The sequence below is a fragment of the Abramis brama genome, assembly GCF_963993115.1.
Source record: "Abramis brama genome assembly, chromosome: 7".
Taxonomy (NCBI): domain Eukaryota; kingdom Metazoa; phylum Chordata; class Actinopteri; order Cypriniformes; family Leuciscidae; genus Abramis; species Abramis brama.
In genome coordinates this window covers 28484634-28494058 of record NC_139969.1, presented here as the reverse complement: position 1 = coordinate 28494058, position 9425 = coordinate 28484634, and the positions used below count along the sequence as shown (strand labels likewise).

General features: G+C 36.4%; 1 long non-coding RNA gene across 1 annotated transcript; it reads left to right on the top strand.

Moving 5' to 3' along the window:
- The first annotated feature begins 487 nt into the window (after positions 1-487).
- Positions 488-3258, top strand: LOC311086101. Its single transcript, XR_014607010.1, has 5 exons — positions 488-612; positions 968-1043; positions 1635-1695; positions 1964-2027; positions 2281-3258. It is a non-coding gene; the product is annotated as an uncharacterized lncRNA (long non-coding RNA).
- Positions 3259-9425: the final 6167 nt, after the last annotated feature.

Sequence of the window (9425 nt, the reverse complement as noted above, 5' to 3'; positions counted from 1 at the left end):
ACTATCCCTTTTATATATATATGTTCATATAGTTAGAAATCTCATTTTTAAAAATAGTTTAATTTTTAATGTTTTATTGTATCATTTTATCTCCTCAGTGGACTTTCTTCACGATTGAAAGCTCAGGATCTAAAGGGTTAAAGCCTTTTCTAGTATAAGCAAAAATACACACCTCTCTCTCTCTCACACACACACACACACACACACACACACACTGTGTATATTGTATGTATATGTGTATATATATATATACGTATTATATATATATAATTGTTTAACAGGGACCATGGACCTCATGATGTTCTTCTTTGTTTGAGATAGTCAACAATGTGCAGAGCTCTAATCTAGACAATTGTATTATTTTTAAGATGTCGAAAATAGTAATAAGGATCTATGGGTAGGTGTGTCCAACTTTGAACTTTTTTGTAGGTTGTCTGAGGAAACAAGTTTAAGTAATTTCGATCAGGCACTTTCATAGTCGCCTACACTGGGTCCTTCCTTCCGAAGCCGAAGGTCTTTTCTGGTTGTGTCCACGTGGAGATGATCAAGTCAGCACGGGTGTCATCATGCGCTCTCAAAGTGGCTGTTTCGTTGCAAGTTGGATGGATGTTGGTAAGTGGTAGATGCTATTTGTATATGGACAGGTTTTATAGTAAATATGTACTTTAGAAGTTCGATGAAAAGCGAGCTTTTCTTATGTGGAATAACAGTTAGCCTGTTGATTGTTTGTCACACAGTCGTCGTTCTTCAAATATTCCGTTTATTTTAGTTACTTCTCAGTTGAGATGTGGAAACAAATATGTCTGTTGTTACATTTAAAAAGGGTTTCTCGGTCTTGACCAGTTGTAACCATTCATATAATATATGTAGCTCGTCATTGGATTGTGATTATTTTTGCCCTCGTTGTGTCATCGTGGTCGCTTATGCAATTATACTTAATTGTTTGTCCTTTTGTATTTTTTTTCAGCATTACGTTGAAACACGTGGAAAACGGTCACATGTTGACACCATGAGGGCCAGGAGCAACTGCTTCTGAACTCCAGGTGTGGATTTACATTTGATGTAAAGTGGTATTTTAGATTGCTCCATGCGAGTAGTTCAATTGCAGCAGATTTTAAATATTTACTGTAAAAAAATTTTTTAGAGGGATAGTTCACCCAAAAATGAAAATGGTCATTTACTCTCCCTCAAGTTCCAAATCTGTATGAATTTCTTTTTTCTGCTAAACACAAAAGAAGATATTTTGAAGATGGTTAGTGGTCCCTATTGACTTTCATAATATGGAAGAAAAAAAATACTATGGAACTTCAGCAGAAAAAAATGAACTTGCCGGTTTAGAACAACATGAAGGTGAGTAAATGATGACAATTTAGATGTTTGGGTGAACTGTCCCTTCAAGCTTGTATAGCTCTCTATGCTGTTTGAAGCGTCTTGCCTTTGTGTTGCCCATTCATTTTCACATTCATGAATGTGGTGTCTACTAAGGCGCACAATAAATCTTGAAATAGCCAAATTTATGAGAGGATGCTTGTTCCTCTTGCTTGTGCTATGACAAGAACAATGTTCACAATGAGCTATATTTATGATCTATTATTCTGTGTTCATTCTTTGACAGTCATATTCTATTATTTCAGGTGAACCGCCAGTGCGGTAAAAGGCTTCTACAGCAACATGAGCAGGGTTGCATGAAACCTGGTATGGAGCTATAAACTTTAAATAATGTCTGAGTAAAGAAAATCATGCCTTAAAGTGTTACCTGTTCATTGCCGGTCAGATGAATGTGGTGTCAAATAGGGCAGACATTAACACACAAGATGGCTGCTGAAAGGCGTTTACATCTATGCCTTTCGGAGTTTCATTTTGTGGACATTTACATTGATGCACTGATCATGTATAATTAATAAGTCTCTTTTCATAAATGCAAAGCGCAATGCTAATCATTTCAATCCTGTCTATTATAAAGGGTCTACATTCTCCTTTCTAGTGGAGGTAAATTACCCAGCATTCAAGGACTAGTGGTGTGTGAGGTGAGTTTAACTATGACTCAAAATTACAAGCTTGATTTGTTCAATCTTTTGCCATTTTATATTTTGCTGCTTTGTAATGATTTGTATGGTAAAAGGCACTGTGCAAATTTGATTTCTTTTAGAGTTGACTGCTGTTCTATAGAACTACACCTATGAGTGCTACAAGATTTTCAGCATTTGTGTTCATGCTTTTTGATGTGTTTCTGTGGTTTAATTGTCTCTGATTCTAATATTTATTTTGGTTCTCTTCCAGATGCTGTATTCTGCATGTGTGTATCTTTACCACATACACTATATTGCCAAAAGTATTGGGACACCCCTCCAAATCATTGAATTCAGGTTTTCCAATCACTTCCATGGCCACAGTTGTATAAAATCAAGCACCTAGGCATGAAGACTGCTTCACATCTGTGAAAGAATGGGTCGTTCTCAGGAGCTCAGTGAATTCAAGCGTGTACCGTGATAGGTTGCCACCTGTGCAATAAGTCCATGTGTGAAATTCCCTCACTACTAAATATTCCACGGTCAACTATTAGTGGTATTATTACAAAGTGGAAGCAATTAGGAACATCAACTCGGGCCTAGTCCACACACACTGGTATTTTTATAAACAGTTTTTCCTCCGTTTGAAATTTTTTCGCGTCCACATGAAAACGCTAAAACACACTATGAAGCGCTGTCAAGAGCATTCCAAACCAACAGGTGGCGATATAACCCTAACCGTAAAGCCATGTTGGCCAATCGGAAGCCTGAAAAAAAAAGTAGTTTGTTTCAGTGACCAGATACTGCGTTTGCGTGTGGACAAAAAAACTGCGGTTTTGAAAATCCCCGTGTTCGTGTGGACAGGGCCTCAGCAACGAAGTGAAGTGGTAGGCCATGTAAAATCAAAGCGGAGTCAGTGCATGCTGAGGCGCGCAGAAGTCGCATGCAAAGTTTCAACACTGATGTGTTTTGACATATACACAGTAAATTACTGTTAAGTTCGCGGGGCAATTTGACTCAAATATTTTAATGTTTTAAGGCAACTGTACAGACCCAAAATAATATTTCTTGGTTATATTTTGTTACTTTGTTTTTTACTTCCCTATGAAGCTAAAAACTTAGCTAAAAGCTTTTCCACACTTATTTCAATACAGAAAAATATTTTGTCAGCTAACGTTACAGATGGTAAAAATGAGCTATCATTTATTTCAATCTATCTGAAATGCTATTAAACCTATGTTGTTTTTGACATTTTGTGTCTCTTTCTCATTTTTGGAAATGAACATGCAAAGTTTTAACATGCCAATGTGTTGTGCAATGTGCATACACAATTTGTATACATTCTTGCTATTCATAAGCAACAGTACATGCCTTCCTGTCGAGATGGTTAGCCATGCCTGTCTTTAGTGATGCTTGAAGTTCAGATTAAGTTATGGGTTATAACGTTACTTTCTAGGGATGTGACGATTACCGGTTTCACTATAAACCACGATAAAATGTCCTGACGGTTAGTATTATCGTTTAAAATTGAATTATTAAAACCGTGTTTGATTATCGCGATTTTAATAACTCGCTGTAAATCCTGTCCATCCAGCAGCAGCAGGCGCAGTGCGAAATGTTTTTTTTATTCGAGAAGGAAAGGCGGAAGGCAGTGACCGTGCTCGGCAGATTTTTCAGACTTTTAAGAAGATCAAATCTGAGGTGTGGTCATATTTTGGCTTTTTACAAAAGTCCTGAGTGAAACTTAATCGAGGATGGTCACTACAATAGGGGGGAAACACTTCAAATCTGCCGAGTCGTCTTAGTCTTACTTGAAATAAACGTGAAGCTTCTGCGAAGAAAAGTTTGCAGTAAGTGGCTTTGAGCCAAAGACAAACGATCAAGTTCAAACGAGACTATTAAGAGTGACATTTAAGGGATAATAATGTGTATCAGCGGTTTTCAATAAGTGAGGCGCGCCTCCCCTGGGGGGTGCCAAAGAGCCACAGGGGAGGCGCGACACGCAAAGAAAAAATAACTGTATGCAGCTCTATTGAGATCGGTAATTGTGTGTGCGATGCGAGTATTAGCTTTAAAATGCGTCTTTTCCTTGTCCCAAGTCAACAGAAGTCAGCATTAAGGGAGGATACGGAGCCACCTGTCACCTGTGTGAGTAAAAAAACGACCCGTGGCGACGGTTTTGCAATCCGTCCGCTCAGTTTATAAACAGTACTCACGAATTCTCAAACTGTTCCCTCGGTTTAATAAACCGTACCCACGAGTTTCTAATCCGCGCTCTCAGACTTGTTAAACAGTTTTTGTAACCTTTTGCCAGTTTGTGTTGGGGTGGGAAGAGTCTTTAATAGCGGAACTGGCTTTTCTGTGGAGATAGCTAGATGTTCTGCAAGGAGGGTAAAGGTATCTAATGATGCTCTCAGCAGTCTTTACCACTCTCTGCAGGCACTTACGGTCCATTTCTGTGGTAGGCTACTACCGTACCACACTGGTCAGGATGCTCTCAGTGACGCTGTGAATCATCAGATCCTTCTGTCCACCCTTTCATCACTGGGCATCATAGGAACTCCACTTGACTGGTTTAAATCCTTTCTAACAGGAAGGTATTTCAGGGTTGTCTGGAGAGGGGAGGAATCCAAAGCACATCAACAGATCATGGGAGTTCCTCAGGGTTCAGTTCTTGGGTTGTAGTTCTTTTCCAAATACACTACATCACTGGGATCCATCATACAGGCACATGGTTTCTCCTACCATTGCTATGCTGATGACATGCAGCTGTACCTTTCATTTCAACCAGATGATCCCACAGTAGTTGCACAGATCTCAAGTGGTCTGGCGAACATTACCAGCAGCTCAGCCTGGCAAAGACTGAGCCACTCTGTCTCTATTTCACCATCCAGCTAGATGCATCATCAATTACCCTATCATTTTTTCATGATTACATGTAATCTCACAGTGGCATTAAATTATATATAATTGATTCTCTCTAATACTTCTTTTTATCTTTTACATTTTTCTTTCTATAAAAGTCTAGTGCTTATATCCGAATTATTATTTGAATTATCACTCAATGACTCATTTAACCGTGTATTAGCCTAGTTTCTTTGGAGGGCTTTTGTCTTTCAAACACATTAAAATGTACAAATACACATTTCATATTTGCATGCAATGCAGGGATAATTTCTTTTTGTATTTTTATATCAATATTGTACAAGATCATCCTATTCAAATCAATGTTATTAATAAGTTAGGTCAAAAGTAATCAAAAAGTAGTCTGATTATATTACCTTAAATGTGCAATGTAATGGATTACGTTACGAACTACAATTTGTGTCATGTAATTTGGAATCAGTACTGACTACAATTTGTGAGTAATCTAGTACCCCCATGATGGACAACTGGTAGGATTTGTTGATCCAAAGCAACTCTGAAGTTAATCTTTTTCACATTTGACAAATGTTTTTGTGTCTACTGTTATTTCTTTGGTTCCCAATCTGGTGCTTGATTAAAAGTGTGTGTCTCTGCCTGAAAGTTGGCATCAAGAACACTGAGGCAAAGCACATACCCATGATGATCTTATAGCAAGATAATAAAAACTGGTATCGTTTTGGAGAGAAATTGGGTATTTTTTTAATCTCTCTTTTTAACCCATCTCATGGTGTGTGATGCTAAACTATCATATGAGTTTCTAAAGGTTTTTGAATTCTTTGCACAGTTATGAATATTGATATTTTATGTGCAACAATAGAATGCTCAGGCTCAGTGGACTTTCGCCTAATTTTAAATGCTTTTTTTTTTTCAAATACTGTAATATGATTTAAATGGTGATGAGTACGTACTGATTTGATGCATTTCATTTTAAAAAGATGGATAGATATTCTTTAATCTTTCTGACAAAGAACAAAATATAATGTGAATTACAGTATGTGCAATTTTTTTTAATTTATAAATTGTAGTGCACAGTGTTTATTATAAGGGGGTAGAATCCGCAGCTCAGTACTCACTACTCATGAGTACTTTTAAATAAGCTACTTTTTTACTCTTACTCAAGTAGTTTTTTGGACAAGTACTTTTTACTCTACTCACACTACATTTTTTGGAATGTAATGGTACTTTTACTTGAGTATGTTTTTTCAGTACTCTTTCCACCACTGCTGATTTTGTTCGAGATGATGTGCATCTCCTTCAAATGTGCGCTTAAAGCCCGGACACACCGTGCCGATTTCAGCCATCAGGTGTCGTCGGCGGTAGCTTTGGCGCCGATTGCACGTTAAGCATGTTTCGTTGACATGTGGTTAGGCCTACTGATGTTCAGTGATTTTTAAAAGTAGCCTCAATTAGGCATGCATAAAGAATCTTTGCGGTTGCAAATAATCGTTTATGAATGCACTTTTAAGAAAGTTGTGGAAATAAAATAATATTTACATTTTATCAGTTGTTATTGAAAATCATCATTGCCTGGAACACACAAAAGATGGCATTTACTGCAGAGGCGTGTGTGGGTTAGGGCAGGCGGAGGGATTTTGGGGAAGGGGGGGCTCGGCTGTCCTTACCTACTCTAAGGGGAGGCTTACATTCACCCAATTTGAAAACCCCTGATGTATATCATTGTACACTTATTACACCGACTTTTTTTTACGACATAATTACGGGGACATATTGAATTGAGATTATTTTTTTTAAATCTTACCTGTTTATAAATCCATTTTGTACAGCGTACAAAACAATCGTCCAAAATCGGAGACGCAAGACGGCAAGTTGTATTTGAATGAAACGAGAGCGCGCGTCCGTTGCGATACTTGGATGTGCGCTGTGTTATAATGCGTTGCTATTGACGACGGTCATTATAAGGAAGGAAATGCCACAGAATATAATATTGAGCTTCTATTAGAGCCAAAGAGTATAGAAGATACTTCTATACTCTTTTTTAGAGCTGCTTGTTTTATTTGTTGTTTGTTGATTTTCAAATATTGAACTGTTTTTAGTGAGAGCATCAGTTATTTTTGAACACTTTCATCTCGTTTTAACAAAACCGTGATAATATTGATAATCACGATAATTTTGGTCACTATAATCGTAAATTTTCATACCGTCCAATCCCTAATACTTTAATATATTAAAATTGATCAGTGACCAATAAGCTTTTTGTGTGAAGAGCAAGAAATTAATATGCAAAAAGCACACCTGCTGTGTGCTCAAGTAATTTCTTGAATTTATGAAATGAGTAAGCAGAACAAAAGATGAGACAACTTGGCAAAAGTAAACTTTAATTTCATTATACAGTAATATTCAATAGTTCAGTTATGATGTTTTGAGCATAAAAGTTGGGGGAAAGGAATATGCAAAAGTCAGTGCTGCTGTTTTTTCATATTTTGTCAACAAAAAAAAAAGTGTTTAAAACCATTTTCATGATATAAGTTCAGATATAAGTTGTAATGTTTGATAAGTGTTGATATTAAAAGTTTAATGTTTATACCTGATTCTTTGTTTTTCATTGTGTGGTTTTTGGAAAATTGCATTGAATCCAATTAGGGTCGATCTGACCCGCACCATTCAGGCTGTATAGAAATCGAACAGTGCATGAGGGTTAAACCCTACGGATTACAAATGGTGTGGCATTAAAGTTCATGTGCATGTGAAGGCAGACGTCCCAACACTTTTGGCAATATAGTGTACTTTCGATAAAACCTGCTTAAAATTTTGTTGTTTGTATGTGGGTGTTTTGAGGTCTTTTAATATGTTTTGTGGTACACCTCATGAAAAGCAAATAGCCCAAACCTTTCTCTTTTAATAAGCAATTTCCACATGTTAGTTTTTTCAAGTCTTTAGTTGAAAGCAGTGTTGTGTAAATGGCCCCTAAATCGTGCCACTTTTTTACCAATGTTGTCTTCTAGGGCAGAGAAATTAGTAAAAATAAATCATGATGTCTGCAGAGTCATAGAAATGACATTTCAAAAAGGGGGGAATTTTTTGGGATTATTTGTTTTATTTAACACCAGAATTATTTACATTTGCAATAAAAACATTTGATTTGTGTACACCAAGAATGTAGACTATAGACTCCGATTTACTAACATATCCATAAATCAGTCAGGAAAATGTATAATTCAGAATATTTAAATGTAGTTGAAAACTGTCATAAAAAATGGCCCCTTAGAGACAGCTAAATCCTTTACTAAACGTTTACAAAATCTTTTAGTGAACAAACTAAGGGATCATTATTCCAAATTCTAACCATCAAGGTTTCAGAGAAATATGAAATATTTCCCCTCTTCAGTTGATATTAGTTGAGCCATTGACAGTGTTAAACCCAAAGCATCTGACACACTTTACCACACTGCTACGATTTTGATGAAAATTATTAATTTATTAATTCATGGCTCATATTTAGCAATACAATTTCATGTTGTATGCATTGGCAATTCAACAACATGTACGATATGAAGTTTACACCTGTCTAAATTTGCTTAATCTTGGCATAATTGGTACACACTTCATGAATTATCCCAAAAAAAGTGACATTTAAAGGACATTCTGGGAGTTGATATGAACATTTCATGTGACTAATGACTGAGCGTCTCCCTGTGATTACACAGTGTTATATGATACAGCTAAGACTAATCTTCCTGCAAACCACAGCAATTATAAACCAGGTCAAGTGGTTGTATTTTCTCTAATTTTATCTAACCTACTTTAATGTGAACTATACAGGTTTAGTTTCATCAAGAGATACAACTTTTTATCAACAGATATGGTAGATTGTACAGATGAAAAAAGAAAAAAAGTATTTTTATTAGTGAAAAAAGAGAATTAAGACAAAATGCAAGCTTTTATCTCCACATGTTTCCCTATACTTTTTACATTTCACTAAAACTTTGGATATGTGGAATAAAAATGGATGGAAAAAAGGATTTTATAAACATTTTCTCTTAAGAAAACCAAAATGTTTCACTACAATGAAATCATAACCCTCTGATTCTGTGGTATTAGTGGATATTTTAAGGAAAACTGAATCATATGCAGCGAAAATAAGACTTAAGAGTGAGAAAATGCATTCATAATTATTTGTAAAAATCATGCATTATGTTCCCATTTTATTTATTTAATATGCGCTTCAATCACACTTATCTCGATCTTGACATGACACAGTTTACCCCTAACTAAACACATATGGCATGTTGTGCCACTGGGCCACTCTTTTCAGTCGAGTTTTTATGGCTGTATGTGATTCCAGTTAATATTAGATATCCACAATTAGGCTTCTTCTCATTTCTACTTGCCAATAGGCCAACTTAGAAAAGCGGCTCAACTTACCCCACTCTCTAAATGGCATCTGTTTAGCAGAATGACCCCACGTAACTGTTTTCACACCTACCACCCCTCTCCGCTAGAGGGAGCGCGTTTCCCCGGGCAGTCGGCGTC